Source organism: Eptatretus burgeri, chromosome 17 (assembly GCF_056783735.1).
Source record: "Eptatretus burgeri isolate ZD-2024b chromosome 17, Ebu_testis_v1, whole genome shotgun sequence".
In the NCBI taxonomy this organism is placed as follows: domain Eukaryota; kingdom Metazoa; phylum Chordata; class Myxini; order Myxiniformes; family Myxinidae; genus Eptatretus; species Eptatretus burgeri.
Genome location: NC_140977.1, coordinates 47,667,368 through 47,691,300, shown reverse-complemented (window position 1 = coordinate 47,691,300; position 23,933 = coordinate 47,667,368). Strand labels below are relative to the sequence as shown.

The following is a 23,933-nucleotide window of genomic DNA, read 5'->3' as shown; positions in this document are numbered from 1 at the left end:
AAACAATTCAGTATTCTCCAAGGTACAACAACCTGAGACTTTTTCACAATCACCAACAGGAATGTTCAACCTACCAAGCAGCTGTGATGTTTGACGTAACATCTCAAAGACTTTCCATTGCTGAAACTTTCCAAATAGAACAAAATAATGAAGGAAATTATTCTTTGATATTGTTGAGTGACATCAATTGTGAATGATAAGTGATTATGGGATGTCAATGATTTAAAGTGAAATACAAGGAAATAATTTGCTGCATACAATGTACCTGAACAAAAACCCCAAACAACATAACATGCACTGATACACTTGAGGGGTTGTGGGACATTTTCAGCCAGGAAGAAAGAGATATGAGAAAAAACCTACATTAATAGAATGTGATGTAAATAGAGCCCTGAAAGAGCTGACAAATGGAAAAGCGCAACTATTTTAGGTAGTTGGGGAGGATGCAATCTGTACATACATTTGGAGCAGGATTGCATGTCCCAAAAAGGTTGAATCAGTTATTATACATACTTTTGCTTTTATACATACTGACCGTGTGTCAGGTCAGGTTAGATCTGTGATCTGCTACAGGTAACATGTAAACCTGTACTAACCTGTTCCATGGTCGGGTTGTCGGTGACTAAACCGTCTCCCTCACCAGGTTTTCTGGTGAGGAGGGTGTTTGGATATGGACACCCAGCAGGATTAAAAACAAAACCTGTCGGCCATCCATATTTAGTGCCCAACTGTGTCTGCGGACGTCCTCATGCAGTTGGGTTACTTTTTATTAGGAGGTTGGTGGCAGGATTTGCACTCTGGCGACCGTAAAACCCTTCATGCCGCAAAATGCAAAAACGAAAAAAAAATCTGAAAACCCACTCCGTGGGAGTACCTCCTGTGCAGCTTCCCTTCGCAGGGCAGCTCACCGGATGACGGGATTGGGGCAAAGCCTTCGGGACCCCCAATCTTTGATGAAAGGAGGGAAACCACGGGGTAACATCCCTGGGTCAGATTGTGGGAGAGTGTGTCGGAGTGGTGCTGAGGTGTCGTCCACCAGACGGCGGTCTCCTTGGGTTAACCTGAGGCGGTCCCTTCGGGTGGGTGCCTGGAAGGTCCTATCCCTAAGAGAGGATGATCACCTGTCTCTGTTATTATCTGAGCTCAAGCGTTTGGACATCGGTATTGTAGCACTCTGTGAGGTTCGGAGACCGGATTGCGGCGAGATCATGGCAGGTGGTTACACCTACTATTGGTCTGGTCGCTCTGATGGTTACCATACTCAAGGATTGCTGTAGCTGTATCCAATAAGCTGACCCCAATGATAATTGAGGTAACACCGGTCAACGAGTGAATGATGAGATTAAGGATTCGTCACTCCTTCGGTGTCATTTCCCTGGTCTCTGTCTATGCTCCGACTGAGGCGAGTGACCTCACCGTGAAGGACACATTCTACGCCACGCTCGAGTCTGTAGTTAATCAGTGCCCCAGACGAGATACACTTCTAGTCTTGGGGGATTTCAATGCATCCACTGGAACTGATAGGGATGGTTCTGAGACATGTGTTGGTCCCCATGGGTCAGGAACTGTGAACCAGAATAGCACTAAGTTCCTTGACTTTGCAAGAAGTCCTGGACTTAGGGTGGTGGGTTCATGGTTTCAGCACCCACAAGCTCACGCTGGACTTGGTATTCCAACGCTGGCGGTGTGGCAAAGGAGATTGACCATGTCCTCGTTGACAGTCGCTGGAGGATGATCCAGAACTGCAGGGTCTCCCGGAGTGCTCAGTTCCTCAATACTGACCACCGGCTTGTTGTTGCAACTCTAAAGCTGCACCTTAAATCCTGGAGAATGATATCATCCCAGCCTAGGCTGGATGTTGGCAAGCTCAATGATGAGAGAGTAGCTGAGGAGTTTGCGAACAGGCTGAGTGGACATTTGGGGTGTCTGGATGCCTTGAGGGGTCCTGAAGAGTTGTGGAGTGCCTTCAAGACCACCGTCCTTGATGTTGCCGGTGGATGTCTTGGAACTCACCGCAGGGCAAAGAAGAATTTTGTCTCTCAAGGGACACTGGATACCATTGACCAGAGTCGCAGGGCCAGGCTGAATGGCAAAGCTGAGCTGTTCAGGGAGCTGAGGGGTAAAACTGTACGTGCACTAAGGGTGGACAAGGAGGCCGATGTGCCAGGAATCTGTGAGGGGGTAGAGCATCACCTGTAGACAGGTGATTTTCGTCCCACTTACAGGGGAATTCGCGCATTGTGTTCATCCAAGCCCATCCCTCGGAGCACTGCAGTTAGAGCAGAGTGGAAGGCTCTTGACAGAGGAGTCTGAAGTGAAGGCCCGCTGGGCCGGTTACTTTGAGCGGTTGTTCCAGGCTGATCCCCCAGGTTTCAAGTTGGACGTCAAGGGTGTTACAATCCCTGTTGCTGACCCTCCAATCAACTGTGATCCACCTTCATTTGTGGAAACACGGGCTGCGGTGAACCGGTTGAAACGGGGTAAAGCTCCAGGGATCTGTGGCATCCATGCTGAACTTCTCAAGGCTGGTGGAAATGCTGCACTCGTGTCATTGCATGCAGTTTTGTGCTCTGCCTGGAACACAGGCATCATCCCAACTGACTGGAAGAGGGGCCTTGTTGTCCCTCTCTGGAAAGGGAAGGGTGATCGCCAAGACTGCAACAACTACCGAGGGGTGACGCTGCTCTCAGTGATGGGCAAGGTCTTTGCTCGCATAATTCTTGATAGGGTTCGCCACCATCTGCTTGAGCACCAGCGTCCAGAGCATTCAGGCTTTACATCAAAGAGGTCAACGATTGACCGTATCCTTGCTCTTCGTGTCCTCACCGAATGCAGACGAGAGTTTCGGCAGGGGCTGCTTGCATCCTGTGTTGATCTCTGTAAAGCGTTCGATTCAGTGAATCGGGATGCCCTCTGGAGGATTCTTGGTCTTCGTGGGGTGCCACCAAAACTGATTGATCTGATGTCTGAACTCTACTCTGTTATTGAGAGTGCTGTGAAGTGTGGTGGTACCATCTCTGACTTATTTCCAGTTGTTACAGGAGTTTGTCAGGGGTTTTCAGCACTTGTATGGACTGGATTTTTGGGAGGATGTCGGAAAGATCAAGCTATGGTGCATCGTTTGGGAATGTCAAGATCTCGGACTTTGATTTGCAGTCAGGCCAGATGATGCAGTCATCTTTGCGGAGGCTTTAGATATCCTTTTGGGGGCCCTCGAGGTGCTGAATGAGGAGTCGGAGCCGCTGGGGTTATGGGTTTCTTGGGTCAAAATTAAGCTCCAGGCTTTCAATGACATCTTGAATGCTGCTGTCCTGTCTGTGTCTGTTTGTGGTGAGGATGTTGAGGTCGTGGAGAGATTCACTTACCTTGGCAGTGATATTCATGTCTCTGCTGGCTGTGAGTCAGAGGTCAATAGACGTTTGGGTCTGGCCTGGGGAGTCAGGAATTCACTGGATCATGGGGTGTGGTGCTGTCGGTACCTGTGCGGGAGGACAAAAGTCCGAGTCTTCGGGTCCTTAGTGCTTCCAGTCTTGCTCTATGGATGCGAGACTTGGACTCTGACCAGGGATCTGAGACGGAGACTTAATTCCTTTGGTACCAGGTCTCTTCGGAGAATCCTTGGCTATCACTGGTCAGATTTTGTGTCCAACGAGCGGTTGCTGAGAGAGACTCGGATGAGATTTGTTACCTGTATGATCCGTGAGCGTCAGTTGCGGCTGTATGGACATGTGGCTCGTTTTCCTGACGCTGATCCTGCTCACCAGATTCTCTCAGCAAGGGAGTCCTGTGAGTGGAGGAGGCCAATGGGCCGACCACGTGCATCGTGGTTGCAGCAGGTTGACCATCATCTCAAGGAGATGGGGATGGGCCTGGCTTCTGCCTGGGGGAAGGCCAGACTGAGGCCCCTGGAGTACTGGTGGAAAGTGGACGCAGCGACGCGCTGTTCTGGCACATGCTCCCATACCTGACCTGACCCTTTGCCAAAGAAAGGGGATTCAAGAGAATGTCCAAATTACTGAACCATTGCCTTGATTTTGCATGCTAGCAAGATATTATTGCAGGAACGTGAATAGAGGGCAACGGGTGCAAAATAGATGAGGCATACCAAGTGTCAGGTCAAGCCACCATTAGATCTGTGATTTGCTGCAGGTACCATGTAAACCTGTACTAACCTGTTTCATGGTCAGGTTGTCGGTGACTAAAATCGTCTCCCCCACCAGATTTTCTGGTGAGGAGGGTGTATGGATATGGAAACCCAGCAGGATAAAGAACAAAACCTGTCAAAGGGCAGAGGAGCTCCTTGTGACCCAAGGCCATCCATATCTCGTGTCCAACTGTCTGCGGGCGAATTCCTGCAATTCGGTTTCTTGTTTTTTTCATGAGGTTGGTGGCAGGATTTGCACTCTGGCCACCATGAAACACTTCATTCCACAAAAGTCAGGAAATCTGAAAACCCACTCCATGGGAGTACCTCCTGTGCTCCTGCCCTTTGCAGGGCAGCTCACCGGATGATGGGATTGGAGCAAAACCTTCAGGGCCCCCATTCCTTGAGGAAATGAGGAAAACCACGGGGTAAACCTCCAGGGTCAGATTGTAGTGGTGTATGGCGGAGTGGTGCTGAGGTGTTGTCCACCAGACAGTGGTCTCCTTGGGTTAACCTGAGGCAGTCCCTTTGGGTGGGTGCCTGGAATGTCCTATCCCTAAGGGAGGATGATTATCTGTCTCTGTTATCATGTGAGCTCAAGTGCTTGAACATAGGTATTGCAGCACTCTCTGAGATTCGGAGACTGGATAGTGGCAAGATCATGGTGGGTGGTTACACCTACTACTGGTCTGATTGCTCTGATGGTTACCATGCCCAAGAAGTTGCTGTGGCTGTGCCCAAAAAGCTGACTCCAATGATAATTGAGGTAACACTGGTCAACGAGCATATTATGAGACTAAGGATTCGTCCCTCCTAGGTGTCGTTTCCCTGGTCTATATATGCTCCAACTGAGGCAAGTGATCTCACCGTGAAGGATGCATTCTATGCCATGCTCGAGTCTGTGGTTGATCAGTTCCCCAAGCGAGATACTGTTCTATTCTTGGGGGATTTCAATGCATCGACTGGAACTGATAGGGTGGTTATGAGACGTGTGTTGGTCCCCATGGGTATGGAACTGTGAAGCAGAATAGCACCATGTTCCTTGACTGCAAATAGTCACGGACTTAGGGAGGCTGGTTCATGCTTTCAGCGCCAACAAGCTCATCACTGGACTTGGTATTCCAACGCTGGTGGTATGGCAAAGGAGATTGACCATGTGCTTGCTGGTGGTCACTGGAGGATGATCTAGAACTGCAAGGTCTACAGGGGGGCTCAGTTTCTCAATACCTACCACAGGTTTGTTGTTGCAGCTCAAATCCAGGAGAATGGTACCATCCCAGCTTAAGGCCCGGTCACACCTTGACGTTTTAGCCAGCGATGGCAACGTATTAAAATGTATGTAAAACGCTGGCTCACGTTGAACTTTTGATGTTTTTTTTTTAAAGATTCGGACGTATTCATAGCGACTTGGTCTTATGTATAACGCATTGGTAACGGACACAGAACGTTTCGTTGTGTTATAGATAACTTATACCAACGAATGTTGCACGCATCGCCGACGATGTCGTGACGTAGCCTATTAAAAGGCTGACGCACAACGATTCGAATCATAACTGCCGTAGAAATGGAAGTGTCAACATCGCGGTCACACCTTGGCGATCTTGCCAGCGTATGCCGACCTAAGAAAAATGTGTCTAAAACGTTGGGGTACGTCAAATACGGTATGAGTAAGTTTGGTATACGTGAGTAGAACGCTAAAGTACGCTATCATACGTCGTAGTAAGTAGAGTATGTCAAGAAATTTTAAACATGTTCAATATTTTACGACGTACTCGGCGTATGACACACGTTCCGCATGCGATGGGGATGAGTTTTACACACGATATGCGGACGCTTACACACGTCCACAAAGGCTACTTATAAGCTACTCATAAGTCGAAACACGTCGCGGTAATGTCTTTTTTTACGCGAAACTTATTTCGAACTTGTGTTTGACGTGCTTTGAACCAATTCTTTACGTAGTCCCAACACACATCGACGTATTCTAATGATGTCTTCCAGTCGACAAAAAAAAAAAAATTAATGTTTCTAGCTTACAACTGCCATATAAAGACGTGTTCCCAGCGGTTTTGGGAATTGGTATATAAAAATGCTGCTCATAAAAGGGGAATCCAACAGTGTTTTCGAGTCCTTTTTGAGTCGATGTCCATGTCAGCAGTAACAGTATCAGTATCAGTATTAGTGGTAGTTTGTTCATGTTGGCAGTAGTAGGTGAGTGTGAGGGGGAGGGTGTGGGTTATGATGGATCGTCCTTGCGTCCGCGTGTCCACGGGTAGGAGACATCTTTTCACCATTGTTCGAAGCTCTTCGCGGCTAATTTTTTATGGGGCTTTTTCAACAATGAGCTATAGCTTGTTTTTACGATTTAGGTGTATTCATAATGGGTTGGACAAATGCACAATGAACTAATAATGTGCATAGAGCGCTTTGATTACTTATAGATACGATATACCAACGAATAATTATCGTGAAGCCGGCGTTCACAAACTATGCCCAACGATAGCCTAACTTATCCATATCGTGCGGCAGTTTATCTTTGCCGGTGACGTAGGGTTTGCTATTCATAGGCTGCCACTCAACGATTTAAATGGCTGCATCTCCACTATTGAAAGTAGACGCTTGCGCTCAACAATTGGATTTTTTTTACACTCAACGACTTTTAAACGGTACCACTCAGCTATTTTCATTGTTTACAATGAACGATTTAAATTGCTGTCACTCGCCTTTGTTTTTTGATGCTGGGGTTTGGAAATTTGAAGCGTTTCTTCTGAACGTGTTAAAACGCTCAAAGTCGACTATTTTAAATAGACGCTGCCGATGGACAATTGGAATCATAGCCAAGCGAGACATCGAAGTGTGAACATCCTCGTCATGCCGAAGAAAAGTTTGAAGAATGCTGCAAATAAGTGTCCTGGCCGTGGCCGTGAACGCTGACGCAAGGACGATCCATTATACCGACGTCTTTCAGCCTATGATTAACTTAAAAGTAACGTCTGTCGATGTGTGGCAACGATCGCGTAACGTGCCAACAACACGTTAATCATAGGTTAGAAATAAGTTTCGGGTACGCTAAACATTACCTCGGCGTGTCTCAACTTATGATTAACTTACAAGTAGCATGTGTTGACGTCTGTCAACGATCGGAGACCGTGCATACAACTTGTGGCCAGCGTAGCGGAATGTGTGAGTCATACGCTGGCATACGTCGTGAAATTTCAAGCATGAAAAAAATTGAGGACAACCAAAAAGTACAACGTTTAAAGCCAACGTACAATGACGTATGGCAGTGTTTTTCAGCGTGCTCTCAATGTTATCAAAACTTACCCATAACGTATTCAACGTGTGCCAGCGTTTTAGAAAAAAAAATTCAAAAATCGGCATACGTTGGCTAAAACGTCAAGGTGGGACCGGGCCTTTAGGCTGGATATTGGCAAGCTCAAGGATGAGAGGGTAGCTGATGAGTTTGAGAAAAGGCTGAGTGGGGATTTGGGGGGTCTGGGTGCTTTGGGGAATCGTGAAGAGTTGTGGAGTGCCTTCAAGACCACCGTCCTTGATGTTGCTGGTGGATGTCTTGGAAGTCACCGTAGGACGAAGAAATTTGTCTCTCAAGGGGTACTGGATACAAATGACCAGTCGCAGGGCCAGGCAGAATGGCAGAGCTGAGCTGTTCAGGGAGCTGAGGCATAAAACTGTATGTGCGCTTTGGGTGGACAAGGCCGATTAGTCTGGATGCAGAACTGGAATTTTACCCTCTGTGTGTTTTGGAGTACATACACAATTTTATTGCAGATTCTGGTAACATAGACTATACTAAACTCAAATCCGAGTGATGCCACTTTGTCACGCATGAGCAATTTTTTTTAGGAGCAAAATTCAAAATGGCCGCCATCAAAACCGTTTTTTGGCCGTAACTCGGCCAAAAATCGAGATATGAACCCGATTTCAGTGGCAAACCCTATGTTTTGGGGGTCAAGGAATACACTGATATGTTTAAATAAACCATACAACTCATAATAGCCTATATTGCAATTTTTCTATTCAGATATAATATTTTGACTGAAAAAATATCGACCGAACTATTTTCAGCCATAACGATGCCCAAAATCTATATGAACCTGATTTAAGTGGTAAACAGTATATTGTATTGTATTGTATTGTAACAGTATATTGTATTTTATATCTTTATTTCCAACAGTACAGTTGAGGAATACAATGATTAAGTAACTACAAACTATAATTAATTTTATTAACACATCACCAAATAAACGTAATATGCAAGGTTTACACAAATTTTACACAAATTCAAATCCAAAAAGGATCAACTTTTCATGCTATCAACTATGCTATCAAATATGAATACACTGATTGGTTGCACTTAATCTTTCTTTCATTCGATCTCACATTCAAGACAGCTGCATAAATCAAATAACTCGTGTTCACTCAAGTTCCACAGCTTCGCTTGCTGATACAGACTTTGTTTGGTCGTTCTGACATTCCTCCATACCATGGCAGCCACAGAACAATGAACAGGAGAGCCTGTTGGCAGAGCAACTACATCTATTCGTTGCACAGGGTCGCACTGAGCTGCACCCACACCTGATCATCTGGAGAACATTATCAGGAGCTCTGATGACATCCGGAGGCAGAGACACAGGGAGCAACATGCTCGACACTTCTTCATGTGACCATATATGACTCGTTGGATCGATCAATGGTGAGTCTGGATCTAATGCAGCCCACCATATTGCTGCATAGGCTGCATGGACTTAGGGTGGCTGGTTCATGGTTTCAGCGCCCGCAAGCTCATCGCTGGACTTGGTATTCCAACGCTGGCGGTGTGGCAAATGAGATTGACCATGTCCTCATTGACGGTCGTTGGAGGATGATCCAGAACTGCAGGGTCTACCGGAGTGCTCAGTTCCTCAATACTGACCACAGGCTTGTTGTAGCAACTCTAAAGCTGCACCTTAAATCCTGGAGAATGGTACCATCCCAGCCTAGGCTGGATGTTGCCAAGCTCAGGGATGAGAGAGTAGCTGAGGAGTTTGCCAACAGGCTGAGTGGACACTTGGGGGTCTGGGTGCTTTGGGGGGTCCTGAAGAGTTGTGGAGCACCTTCAAGACCACCGTCCTTGATGTTGCCGGTGGATGCCTTGGAGTTCACCGCAGGGCAAAGAAGAATTTTGTCTCTCAAGGGACACTGGATACCATTGTCCAGAGTCGCAGGGCCAGGCTGAATGGCAGAGCTGAGCTGTTCAGGGAGCTGAGGCGTAAAACGGTACATGCACTGAGGGTGGACAAGGAGGCCTATGTGCGAGGAATCTGTGAGGGGGTAGAGCATCACCTGTGGACAGGTGATTCTCGTCCCGCTTACAGGGGAATTCGCGCATTACGTTCATCCAAGCCCATCCCTTGGAGCACTGCAGTTCGAGCAGAGAGTGGTAGGCTCTTGACAGAGGAGTCTGAAGTGAAGGCCCGCTGGGCCGGTTACTTTGAGCGGTTGTACCAGGCTGATCCCCCAACTGTCGAGTTGGACGTCAAGGGTGTTACAATCCCTGTTGCTGACCCTCGAATCAACTGTGGTCCACCATCGCTTGTGGAAACACGAGCTGCGGTGAACCAGTTGAAACGGGGCAAAGCTCCAGGGATCTGTGGCATCCATGCTGAACTTCTCAAGGCTGGTGGAAATGCTGCACTCGTGTCGTTGCATGCAGTTTTGTGCTCTGCCTGAAACACAGGCATCATCCCAACTGACTGGAAGAGGGGCCTTGTTGTCCCTCTCTGGAAAGGGAAGGGTGATCGCCAAGACTGCAACAACTACCGAGGGGTGACGCTGCTCTCAGTGCCGGGCAAGGTCTTTGCTCGGATAATTCTTGATAGGGTTCGCCACCATCTGCTTGAGCACCAGCGTCCAGAGCAGTCAGGCTTTACACCAAAGAGGTCAACGATTGACCGTATCCTTGCACTTCGTGTCCTTACCGAACGCAGACGAGAGTTTCGGCAGGGGCTGCTTGCAGCCTATGTTGATCTCTGTAAAGCGTTCGATTCAGTGAATCAGGATGTCCTCCGATTCTTGGTCTTCGTGGGGTGCCACCGAAACTGATCGATCTGATGTCTGAACTCTACTCTGGTACTGAGAGTGCTGTGAAGTGTGGTGGTACCATCTCTGACATATTTCCAGTTGTTACTGGAGTTCGTCAGGGATGTGTACTTGCCCCCACACTTTTCAGCATTTGTATGGACTGGATTTTTGGGAGGATGTCGGAGAGATCAAGTTGCGGTGCATCGTTTGGCAATGTCAATATCTCGGACCTTGATTTTGCAGATGATGCAGTCATCTTTGCGGAGACTTTAGACATCCTCTTGGGGGCCCTCGAGGTGCTGAATGAGGAGTCGGAGCCGTTGGGATTACGGATTTCTTGGGTCAAAACTAAGATCCAGGCTTTCGGTGACATCTTGGATGCTGCTGTCCTGTCTGTGTCTGTTTCTGGTGAGGATGTTGAGGTCGTGGATAGATTCACTTACCTTGGCAGTGATATTCATGTCTCCGCAGGTTGTGAGCCGGAGGTCAATAGACGTCTGGGTCGGGCCTGGGGAGTAATGGATTCACTGGATCATGGGGTGTGGCGCTGCCGGTACCTGTGCGGGAGGACGAAAGTCCGAGTCTTCAGGTCCTTGGTACTTCCAGTCTTGCTCTATGGGTGCGAGACTTGGACTTTGACCAAGGATCTGAGACGGAGACTTAATTCCTTTGGTACCAGGTCTCTTCGGAGAATCCTTGGCTATCGCTGGTCGGATTTTGTGTCCAACGAGCGGTTGCTGAGAGAGACTCGGATGAGATTTGTTACCTGCATGGTCCGTGAGTGTCAGCTGCGGCTGTATGGAGATGTGGCTCGTTTTCCTGACGCTGATCCTGCTCACCAGATTCTCTCAGCGAGGGAGTCTCATGAGTGGAGGAGGCCAGTGGGCCGACCACGTGCCTCATGGTTGCAGCAGGTTGACCATCATCTCAAGGAGATGGGGATGGGCCTGGCATCTGCCTGGGGGATGGCCAGACGGAGGCCCCTGGAGTACCGGCGGAAAGTGGACGCAGCGACGCGCTGTTCTGGCACATGCTCCCATACCTGACCTGACCTGATATTGCTGCCTGCAAGTGCGCCCTGAGAACGTGTTGGATGAAAGCCACAGTGGTTCGTGGTAGAGTTTTTAACTCTGGTGCTGATGTCAGCTTCTTGTTGGCCATCTTTGAAGACCAGACATTAAATTAAATAGCTGACATGTCTTCTGTTTCCTGGGATCCATAGCAAGCAGCAAAGAAGGCAGTTGCTTCAGCTATGACATCTGGTAGTTCTGCATCAAGATCACCAAGATAATTTAATTGACGACCATCTTTGAGGTGTTTCACAATTGTGCCTTTTCCGATACCCCACAGGAAGACAACTGTGTCACATCCAGACACCACATGTGCTGCCAGAACTTGGGTGACAATATGTGCATGCTTCTGCACTATCGCCTTGATGTCAACAGACTATCTGTCACGACTTGTACCAGCCATCACAAGGTTGCATGCCAGTTCCTTCAGTTGGTAAAAATGCAACAGCAATATGAATACATCTGTGTCGTCTGAAATTACCCGGATACTCGGAACTCCTGATGAGGCGAGAAGGACCATTTGTTGTACCATAATAACATCGGCTTCTTCGTGAGTGGTTCTTAGGTCAGGCCTCTCTACTACTTGGTATTCTGCAATTTCCATAGGTATTGGGTTAGGTCCAGTTAATATGAGCTTTGTGTTGGTAGAAAATGCTTCAGGATGGTCTTTGATGGAGCTGCAAATGATATTTATTCACTGGACTTTGTTCTCTGTCACTGTCAAAACGATCTTTTGTGCAGGGAGTGGCGTCGTCAGATTCAGCTGGTGTCGTCGACTGGCATCTTTGTTTGCACGAGTGGTTCGCGTGACTTTCTTGATGCTGTTGTCATAAAACCGGTCAAAGACCAAATACGTATCACATATCTTCAGCTTATCTCTCAAATAAGAAAGAAGATTCTGCACATAGTACTCCACTGTTCCTTTCGATGGCCATTGAATCACCCACAGCATAGCACAACCATCTACAATGATTGCTCCATCAGCTGGAAACATTCTGTCAGACACTACCTGCAATTTCTGCTTCAAGACTGCTTTCGATTTTGTGATTCGCATGTCACCATAATCTTCAAACATAGAAGGCGGTACTGGGGCGAGCTTAAACTTCAGGATATCTTTCAGGTTGATGTCCCTCACTGCCTGAAGGCCCAACACTCTTGAATATATGAGCCCCGTGTCATATACAGGTGTTTGTCCGAACTTTATCTGCTTTCGGGACACTGCCATCGTGACTACTTGTTTGCTGAGCGGCTTGTTGAAGCTGTCTGGCCATTGCTCCTCATACTCCTTCATCTGCTTGACTCCTATGCCAACAGAAATGTCAGCGTTGACAATTTTTGGACTCGTTCTTCCAGTTACAATATTCACAAGCCCATCCGGGTGATTCTCTGGTTGTAGAGGGTCAATACATGTGGCCAATCTTTCTCGTAGGTTCTGTCTGTCACTGAAATCGGGTTCATATCTCGATTTTTGGCCGAGTTACGGGCAAAAAACGGTTTTGATGGCAGCCATTTTGAATTTTGCTCCTAAAAAAAATTGCTCAAGCGTGACAAAGTGGCATCACTCAGATTTGAGTTAAGTATAGTCTATGTTACCAGAATCTGCAATAAAATTGTGTATGTACTCCAAAACACACTTTAGCCAATGGCTGCCAGACTATATATGTGCAAGGAATCTGCAAGAGGCTAGAGCATCACCTGTGGTCAAGTGATTCTCGTCCTGCTTACAGAGGAATTTGCACATTGCATTCATCCAAGCCCATCCCTCGTTGCACTGCATTTAGAGCGGAGGGTGGTCGGCTCTTGACAAAGGAGTCTGAAGTGAAGGCCCGCTGGGTCGGTTACTTTGAACGTCTGTACCAGGCTGATCCACCAGCTGTCGAGTTGGATGTCATAGGTGTTACAATTCCTATTGCTGACCCTCCAATCAACTGTGATCCACCTTCGTTTGTGGAAAAACAGGCTGCGGCGAACCAGTTGAAATGGGGTAAAGCTCCAGGGATCTGTGGCATCCATGCTGAACTTCTCAAGGCTGGTGGAAATGCTGTACTCATGTTGGTGCATGCAGTTCTGTGCTCTGCCTGCAACAGGCATCATCCCAACTGACTGGAAGAGGGGCCTTGTTGTCCCTGTGGAAAGGGAAGGGTGATCATCAGGAATGCAACAATTACCAAGTGGTGACACTGCTCTCAGTGCCGGGCCAGGTCTTTCCTCGGATAATTCTTGATCAGGTTCGGCACCATCTGCTTGAGTACCAGCGTCCAGAGCAGTCAGGCTTTACACCAAAGATCTCAACGATTGACCGTATCCTTGCTCTTCAGGTCCTCACCAAACACAGATGAGAGTTTTGGCAGGGGCTGCTTGCAGCCGATGTTGATCTCTGTAAAGTGTTTGATTCAGTGAATTGGGATGCCCTCTGGAGGATTCTTGGTCTTCGTGGGGTGCCACCAAAACTGATCAATCTGATGTCTGAACTATACTCTGGTACTGAAAGTGCTGTGATACCGTCCCTGACAGTGATTACTGGAGTTCGTCAGGGGTGTGTACTGACCCCCACACTTTTCAGCGCTTGTATGGACTGGATTCTGAGGAGGATGTCGGAAAGATCAACCTGTGATGCATCATTTGGGAATGTCAAGATCTCTGACCTTGATTTCACAGATGATGCAGTCATCTTTGTGGAGACTTTGGATATCCTCCTGGGACCCTCGACATGCTGAATGAGGAATCGGAGCTGCTGGGATTACGGGTTTCCTGGGTCAAAACTAAGATCCAGGTTTTCAATGTCATATTGGATGCTGCTATCCTGTCTGTACCTGTGTGAGGTGAGGATGTTGAGGTCACGTTGACATTCACTTACCTTGGCAGTGATATTCATGTCTCTGCTGGCTGTGAACCAGAGGTCAATAGACGTCTGGGTCGGGGTTGGGGAGTCATGGATTCACTGGATCATGGGGTGTGGCGCTGCTGGCACCTGTGTAGGAGGATGAAAGTCCAAGTCTTCAGTTCCTTGGTGCTTCCGGTCTTGGTCTACGGCTGTATGGACATGTGACTCGTTTTCCGGATGGTGATCCTGCTCCCCAGATTCTCTCAGCGAAAGCGCCTCGTGAGTGGAGGCCAGTGTGCCGACCATGTACCTCATGGTTGCAGCAGGATGATCAGCCTCTCGAGGAGATTTTGGATGGGCCAGGCATCTGCCTGGAATGACCAGACGGAGGCCCCAAGAGTACCGGCGGAAAGTGGACGCAGCAATACGCTGCTCTGGCATGCTCCCATACCTGAACTAACCTGACATACCAATAGTCTATAATAATAATAATAATAATAATAGAACCCATGTGTGTGTGTGTGTGTGTGTGTGTGTGTGTGTGTGTGCGCACGCGCGCATCAGTGAATCTCCTCCATAACTCCAAAACCATGAAACCGAGCAGGCCAAATCTGGGTATTTGGGTAAATGCAAACACCCCTTTTGAAGATTATCAATGGGTTACTCATCATAGTGCAGTAGATAGTAGAAAAATCGTGCAAATTATGAAACGAGCATCAAATTTGGCATTTCTGTTCTGCAGGGCTTTCTGATCAAATCTGCCCGATTGGCCATTTGAAAATCCAAATTTTGAAGAAAAAAAAACTTCAAAAATTTTGAAGTCACAGCTGTCTGAAATTCTTGAAGTGCAAGTGAACATCCCAGACAGAGAACCAAGGGGAGATGCAGTCATCATTGATGGCTCAGCACTTATCAATGCCCTACCTCCACGCACTTCAAATATATGAAGAAGACAATCCCCTGGAGACTGAGAAGACATCATCCCGAAGGTGGAATCATATGGTGCCAGGTACAAGAGGGTGGACGTAGTGTTTGATGTGTACAAGAAGTAAAGTCTGAAGTCTGAGGCAAGGTCGAAAAGGGAGCAAGGAATCAGAAGAAGAGTGACAGGAACCAGTAAGATCCCAAGTAACTGGAGAAGCTTTCTTCGAGATGACAGCAACAAGACTGAGCTGTTTCACTTCCTTGCGGAAAAGATGTGTGAAGCACAGACGACAAGCACAGTCATTGTCACAAAAGGAGAAGATGCCATTGGCAACACAAGCAAGTCACTGGATGCTGTGTCTCCATGTTGTCATGAAGAAGCTGACACTCAAATATTTGCACACGCCAGGGATGCAACGATGGATGGTAGAAAGTCCATTATCATTAAGGCTAATGACACGGATGAACAAGTCAAAGCAATATCTGTACTGCCATCCTTACAAGAACTAGGTCTTGAGAACATGTGGTTGGAGTCTCTTTTTGTTAGAGTCCATTTGTTAGAGTCTCTTTGGAAACATGCCTGAAATCTCACAAGGCGGGTTTCTGGGCGCAAACTAAGAGGGCTGCCAGGTTAGGTATGGGAGCCAGAACAGCACGTCACTGCGTCCACTTTCCGCCGTTACTCCAGGGGCCTCCATCTGGCCTTCCCCCAGGCAGATGCCAGGCCCATCCCCATCTCCTTGAGATGCTGGTCAACCTGCTACAACCACGAAGCACGTGATCAGCCCATTGGCCTCCTCCATTCACGAGACTCCCTCGCTGAGAGAATCTGGTGAGCAGGATCAGCGTCAGGAAAACGAGCGACATGTCCATACAGCCGCAACCGACGCTCACAGACCATGCAGGTAACAAATCTCATCCGAGTCTCTCTCAGCAACCTCTCTTTGGAGACAAAATATGACCAGCGATAGCCAAGGATTCTCCGAAGAGACCTGGTACCAAAGGAATTAAGTCTCCGTCTCAGATCCTTGGTCAGAGTCCAAGTCTCGCATCCATAGAGCAAGACTGGAAGCACCATGGACCCGAATACTCGGACTTTCGTCCTCCCGCACAGGTATCTGCAGCGCCACACCCCATGATCCAGTGAATCCATGACTCCCCAGGCTCGACCCAGACGTCTATTGGCCTCTGACTAACAGCCACCAGAGCATGAATATCACTGCCAAGGTAAGTGAATCTCTCCACGACCTCAACATCCTCACCACAAACAGACACAGACAGGACAGCAGCATCCAAGATGTCATTGAAAGCCTGGATCTTAGTTTTGACCCAAGAAACCCGTAATCCCAGCGGCTCCGACTCCTCATTCAGCACCTCGAGGGCCCCCAAAAGGATATCTAAAGTCTCCGCAAAGATGACTGCATCATCTGCGAAATCAAGGTCTGAGATCTTGACATTCCCAAACGATGCACCGCAGCTTGATCTTTCCGACTTCCTCCCCTTTATCCAGTCCATACAAGTGCTGAAAAGTGTGGGGGCCAGTACACACCCCTGACGAACTCCAGTAACAACTGGAAATAAGTCAGAGATGGTACACCACACTTCACAGCACTCTCAGTACCAGAGTAGAGTGCAGACATCAGATCGACCAGTTTTGGTGGCACCCCACGAAGACCAAGAATCCTCCAGAGGGCATCCCGATTCACTGAATCGAACGCTTTACAGAGATCAACATAGGCTGCAAGGAGCCCCTGCCGAAACTCTCGTCTGCGTTCGGTGAGGACACGAAGAGCAAGGATTCGGTCAATCGTTGAGATCTTTGGTGTAAAGCCTGATTGCTCCTGCGCTGGTGCTCAAGCAGATGGTGGCGAAAACTACCAATAATTATCCGAGCAAAGACCTTGCCCGGCACTGAGAGCAGCGTCACCCCTCGGTCGTTGTTGCAGTCTTGGCGATCACCCTTCCCTTTCCAGAGAGGGACAACAAGGCCCCTCTTCCAATCAGTTGGGATGATGCCTGTGTTCCAAGCAGAGCACAAAACTGCATGCAACGACACGAGTGCAGCATTTCCACCAGCCTTGAGAAGTTCAGCATGGATGCCACAGATCCCTGGAGCTTTACCCCGTTTCAACCGGTTCACCGCAGCCCGTGTTTCCACAAGCAAAGGTGGACCACAGTTGATTGGAGGGTCATCAACAGGGATTGTAACACCCTTGACGTCCAACTCGACAGCTTGGGAATCAGCCTGGTACAACCACTCAAAGTAACCGGCCCAGCGGACCTTCACTTCAGACTCCTCTGTCAAGAGCCTACCACTCTCTGTTCTCACTGCAGTGCTCCGAGGGATGGGCTTGGATGAACGCAATGCGCGAATTCCCCTGTAAGCAGGACGAGAATCACTTGACCACAGGTGATGCTCTACCCCCCCCCCACCCCACAGATTCCTCGCACATAGGCCTCCTTGTCCACCCTTAGTGCACGTAGAGTTTTACGCCTCAGCTCCCTGAACAGCTCAGCTTTGCCATTCAGCCTGGCCCTGCGACTCTGGTCAATGGTATCCAGTGTCCCTCGAGCCAAATTCTTCTTTGCCCGACGGTGAGTTCCAAGACATCCACCGGCAACATCAAGGATGGTGCTCTTGAAGGCACTTCACAACTCTTCAGGACCCCTCAAGGCATCCAGACACCCCAAATGTCCACTCAGCCTGTTCGCAAACTCCTCAGCTACTCTCTCATCATTGAGCTTGCCAACCTCCAGCCTTGGCTGGGATGGTACCATTCTCCAGGATTTAAAGTGCAGCTTTAGAGTTGCAACAACAAGCCGGTGGTCAGTATTGAGGAACTGAGCACTCCGGTAGACCCTGCAGTTCTGGATCATCCTCCAGCGACCGTCAACGAGGACATGCTCAATCTCCTTTGTCACACTGGCAGCGTTGGAATACCAAGTCCATCGATGAGCTTGTGGGTGCTAAAACCATGAACCAGCCACCCTAAGTCCATGACTTCTTGCTAAGTCAAGGAACTTAGTGCTATTCTGGTTCATAGTTCCTGACCCATGGGGACCAACACATGTCTCATAACCATCCCTATCAGTTCCAGTCGATGCATTGAAATCCCCCAAGACTAGAAGTGTAGCTCGTCTGGGGCACTGATCAACCACAGACTCAAGCGTTGCGTAGAATGTGTCCTTCACGGTGAGGTCACTCGCCTCAGTCGGAGCATAGACAGAAACCAGGGAAATGACACCTAAGGAGTGACGAATCCTTAAGAGGGTAGTGATAATCATATTTGTTGTGCTAAATTGATTGATACCATGTACATGAATATCGGCTAGTCGCGTCGGCCAGCTTTCCATCTGGAGCGAGCAGCCATGTCGCCTACCGGCTTGTCAAAATCTGTCTTCGGATTTAAGAATTTGAGCTCGTGGACTAAACAAGTGTCTAAATATGGAGTGAAATCTGAAAATTTAAAGAAATTAGCGATTATTATGAGTAAGTGTATTTACTTTAAGCAAGGTTATGCTCCCTCCTTCTCCATATTTACACAATAAAATACAAATATACAGTTTATACACACGTGTTCTGTTGTCTTCGTTAAATCCAACAAAAGTTGAAAATGTAAGCTAAGACAAGTATCCTTAATAGTAAGAATAATTGCCACCTCGAGGAGTTTCATTGCCATGGGAGGTACACGGGAGGGGGGGGGGCAGCCGCAGTACGAGTCTCATCCCTCAAGGAAAGCCCATGTTGAAGTCTCCTTAAATATAGTCCATGCCGTTTTTCTTTTAAAAAATTTTTTTTTGTGAACCTTGTCGAGGCTCGTATGAGAGCTCACACACAACGCACAGCAAGGGGGGGGGGGCATAAGACAGGAGGCGTGGGAGTGGGAAGGACAAAACAGTGGGGAACAGAGACATGAGATCTGTGGAAGGGAGAGCGATAGGGTGGGGAACATAGGGTACACAAGATGGACATTACAGGGACTTTCAGGAAGGAAAGCAGGGAATTTGAAGGGGGTGATGTTGGGGTGGATTAATGGGGGTAGAAAAGATCGAGGATTTGGATGGGGGATGATAAGAGGTGGTGGTGAACAGCTCTTTTGAAGGCCTGGAGGAAAGAATGGGATTGAACATTGAGGGAGTTTTTCCCACCTTTGGAATAAAGAGGAATGAAAGCCTGGTGTTGGTGCAGTGGTTAGGGCAGTGGCTTGGGACCCAAAAGGTCCTGAGTTCAAGCCCCGTTGGGACACTGAATTTATATATATATATATATATATATATATATATATACACATATAAACCAAGTCGAAAAGACCAGGGGGTTGACTCAGCCTGCCATCCTTCCGAGGTCGGCGAATTGAGTAACATTTGTACTGGGCCTGGTGTATGCCCCGGTTAGAATAAGTATACCATATCCCTGTGTGTCGTAAGAGGCGACCAGGGTTGCGTCAGGAAAGTCACCCGGCGTAAAAACCTATGCCAAATCATTATGCGGACAACAAAACGAATTTCAATACCGGATCAGTCAAGGCCCGGGTTACCAATGACTGCCAACGGTACCGGTGGTCAGCAGGGTACCAGTGGAAATTGTGCTACTGCTGGGCGAAGGAGGGGAAGGCGAGTCCGGAGGCAGTGGGCGAGGGGGAAGGGTAGAAGTGTGCAGGTGAGAGTTGGAACTCTGAATGTTGGGACAATGACTGACAAAGGGCGAGAGTTGGCTGATATGATGGAGAGAAGAAAGGTGGACATACTGTGTGTACAAGAGACCAAGTGGATGGGGAGTAAGGCGAGGAGCATTGGAGGTGGTTTCAAACTGTTCTACCATGGTGTGGATGGGAGGAGAAATGGTGTCGGGGTAATCCTGAAGGAAGATTATGTCAAGAGGGTATTGGAGGTGAGGAGAGTGTCTGACCGAGTGATGAGTGTGAAGTTGGAAATTGAAGGGGTGATGATGAATGTCATCAGTGCATATGCCCCACATATGGGGTGTGAGATGGAGTATAAAGATTTCTGGAGTGAGTTAGATGAAGTGGTGGAGAGTGTATCCAAGGATGAAAGAGTGGTGATTGGAGCAGATTTCAATGGACATGTTGGGGAAGGGAATAAAGAGGATGAGGAGGTGATGGGGAAGTACGGTCTCAACAAGAGAAATGTGGAAGGGCAAATACTGGTAGAGTGTGCAAAAAGAATGGAAATGGCAGTGGTAAATACGTATTTCAAGAAGAAGGAGGAACACAGGGTGACATACAAGAGTGGAGGAAAGTGCACACAGGTGGATTACATCTTAAGCAGGAGATGCAACCTGAAAGAGATTAGTGACTGTAAGGTGGTGGCAGGGGAGAGTGTAGCTCGACGGCATCGATTGGTGGTCTGTAGGATGACTTTAGAGGTGAGGTTGAGGAAGAGAGTGAGGGCTGAACCAAGGACCAGATGGTGGAAGCTGAAGGAGGAAGACTGTTAGGTGAAATTTAGGGAGGAGGTGAGACAGGCGTTGGATGATGGTAAAGATGGGTGGGATGATTGGGCAACGACAGCAGAAGTTGTGAGGGAGATATCTGGGAAGGTACTTGGTGTGACATCTGGACAGAGGAAGGAAGATAAGGAGACTTGGTGGTGGAATGAGGAAGTACAGGAAAGTATAAGGAAGAAAGGGTTGGCGAAAAAGAAGTGGGATAGTCAGAGAGATGAAGAAAGTAGGCAGGAGTACAAGGAGTGGCGGCGAAAGGCAAAAAGAGAGGTGGCAAAGGCCAAGGAAAAGGCATATGACGAGCTGTATGAGAAGTTGGATACAAAAGAAGGGGAAAAGGATTTATACCGATTGGCAAGACAGAGGGACCGAGCTGGGAAGGATGTGCTGCAGGTTCGGGTGATAAAGGACGCAAATGGGAATGTGCTGACGAGCGAGGAGAGTGTGTTGAGAAGGTGGATGGAGTACTTTGAGGAGCTGATGAATGAAGAAAATGAGAGAGAGAGAAGGTTGGAAGAGGTGGAGATAGTGAATCTGGAAGTGGGTGGATCAGTAAGGATGAAGTGAGGACTGCTATGAAGAAGATGAAAAGTGGAAAGGCGGTTGGCCCAGATGGTATACCAGTGGAGGCATGGAAGTGCTTAGGAGAGATGGCAGTGGGGTTGTTAACCAGATTGTTTAATAAAGTCTTGGAAAGTGAGAGGATGCCGGAGGAGTGGAGATTAAGCGTACTGGTTCCGATTTTCAAGTATATGGGTGATGTGCAGAGCTGTGGAAATTACAGAGGGATATAGTTGTTAAGCCACACCATGAAGTTGTGGTAAAGAGTAGTGGAAGCTAGGTTGAGAGGAGAGGTGACGATCTGTGAGCAGCAATATGGGTTTGTGCCAGGAAAGAGCACCACTGATGCAATGTTTGCTTTGAGAATGTTGATGGAGAAGTATAGGGAAGGCCAGAAGGAGTTACATTGTGTGTTTGTGGATTTCGAGAAAGCTTATGATTGGGTGCCAAGAGGAGTTGTGGCATTGTATGAGGAAGTCGGGAGTGGTGGAGAAGTATGTGAGGATCGTGCAGGATATGTATGAGGACAGTGTGACAGCGGTGAGGTGTGCGGTAGGAATGACGGACCGGTTTAAGGTAAATGTGGGATTGCACCAAGGATCGACTCTGAGCCCTTTCCTGTTTGCAATGGTGATGGACAGGTTGACAGACGAGATCAGACTGGAGTCCCCATGGACTATGATGTTCGCGAATGACATCATGATCTGTAGGGAGAGTCGGGAGCAGGCTGATGGGAGCCTCGAGAGGTTGAGGTACGCACTGGAGAAAAGGGGAATGATAGTCAGTCCGAGTAAGACGGAGTACATGTGCGTAAATGAGAGGGAGGGTGGTGGTATGGTGCGGTTGCAAGGAGTTGAGGTGGGGAAGGTGGATGGGTTTAAATACTTGAGATCAACTGTCTAAAGTAACGGAGAGTGTGGGAGAGAAGTGAAAAAGAGAGTGCAGGCAGGATGGAGTGGGTGGAGAAGAGTTGCAGGAGTGATTTGTGACAGAAGGGTAGCTGCAAGAGTGAAGGGGAAAGTATATAAGACGGTAGTGAGACCAGCTATGTTGTATGGTTTGGAGGCGGTGGCACTGTTAGTGCTAACAAAAAGACAGGAAGCGGAGCTGGAGGTGGCAGAGTTAAAGATGCTGCGATTCTCGTTGGGAGTGACGAGGATGGACAGGATAAGGAATGAGTATATTAGAGGGACAGCGCAGGTAGGACGGTTTGGAGACAAAGTGAGAGAGGCGAGATTGAGATGGTTTTTACATGTGCACAGGAGGGAAGCGGAGTATATCGGGAGAAGGATGTTGATGATGGAGCCGCCAGGCAGGAGGAGAAGAGGAAGGCCAAAGAAGAGGTTCATGGATGCGGTGAGGGCGGACATGCGGGTGGTTGGAGTGTCAATGGAAGATGTGGAGGATAGAGCGAAATGGAGACGGTTGATCCACTGTGGCGACCCCTAACGGGAGCGAGCCGAAAGAAGAAGAGAATCAAGAGGAATGAAAGAGTGAAAGTGAGCAATGATTTGTGATTTTGGGAGTTTTACCAGAAGGGGGTTGTTGGCGGACCTTGAGCACCCTGCGGAAATATGGTGGGGACAAATTGCAGACACAGCAGGGGGGTCGAGACCAGAGAGGAGACTTGACCACCGACCACCAAGACAGAAAGACCACCGACCTGCCTGCCGTGAGAGAGTGGGAGGCCCAAAGACTCAGCCTCATCGCGGGAGATGCCAATGATCCGAACTGCCTTGGTTTCCACAGCGTGAAGCCGAGAAATGTGGGAGGCGGGAGCACCAGCCCAGAGGGGAGAGCAGTACTCCATCAGGCTGTGGACATCAGCTTTGTATGTGGTCAGGAGCTCAGGTGGCCAAGGAAGGACTTTGCACGACGGAGGATTCCCAGTCGGCGACTGGCTTTGGAGGCCAGGTTGGAAATGTGGTTTTCCCAGGAAAGATCATGGCAGATAATGAGACCCAGAAGCTTGAATGAAAGGACTTCCTCCAGAGGATTGTTGAGAAAGTAGATGGGGGAGGGGGGGGTCCAAACGGTCCTTTCGGAGAGACAGTGAGAGTGTGAGATTTGTCCGGATTGAAAGACATGTTCCACGTGTTGGACCAGTTTGTGATTTTACCCAGATCTGCAGTGAGCGAAGAAGCTGCTGCATGCCGCTCTGAGGGATGACAGGTGGTATGGCAGAGGGTGGAGTCATCAGCAAAGAGATAAAGAGGATTTTCCAGAGAGTCAGAGAGATCATTGATGAAAACCAGGAAAAGAACAGGGCCCAGAACGTGGCTTTGAGGAAGTCCAGCCTGGAGAGGAAGAGGGGATGAAAACTCCATTTAGGGCCAACCGTTGAACCCCAGCTGTTTGATCGTGCCGCATTTCATTCAATCCTGAACTTACCATCCCTCTGATGGACGTAAAACTGGATGTCCCAGCAAATGAGATGTCCAGTCTTACATCCATTTGAGTGACGGCAAACACATCGATGAATCAGCCGACCTATAAAGCTGGAGGAGGTTAACGCTCACCCCCCTCCCCTTTCCCATCTCCAAGTCCTCTCTCACTTAAGCTTCCTTAGCCTCCATAAGGTACATGGAGGTAAACTAATCCCTCCCCCTCAAGTCCCCCTCTCTGTTGTATTGTTCCGAATCTGGAAGCCATGAGCACACAACATACAGGTCCTATAGATCAGTCATATCTGTAAGTACATGTTGCCAGTTTGGGTCCCGACCCGAGTCTAATGGGTAATTAAATGTTCCTGCGCTGTGGAGTTATTTTAATGGTCAGGTTTTCTTTTCGTTTATTTTTACACCACCAACATCAACGCCGACGACACCGCATCACCCTCACCCTCACCTTCACTTCGCTTCCTTC

General features: G+C 48.4%; 2 protein-coding genes across 2 annotated transcripts in view; one reads left to right on the top strand and one right to left on the bottom strand.

Moving 5' to 3' along the window:
• The window catches only part of LOC147010009 (uncharacterized), a 187,754-nt gene that overhangs the window by 60,796 nt on the left and 103,025 nt on the right, over positions 1-23,933 (bottom strand). The window lies entirely within an intron of this gene.
• The window catches only part of LOC147010011 (uncharacterized), a 77,658-nt gene that overhangs the window by 12,868 nt on the left and 40,857 nt on the right, over positions 1-23,933 (top strand). The window lies entirely within an intron of this gene.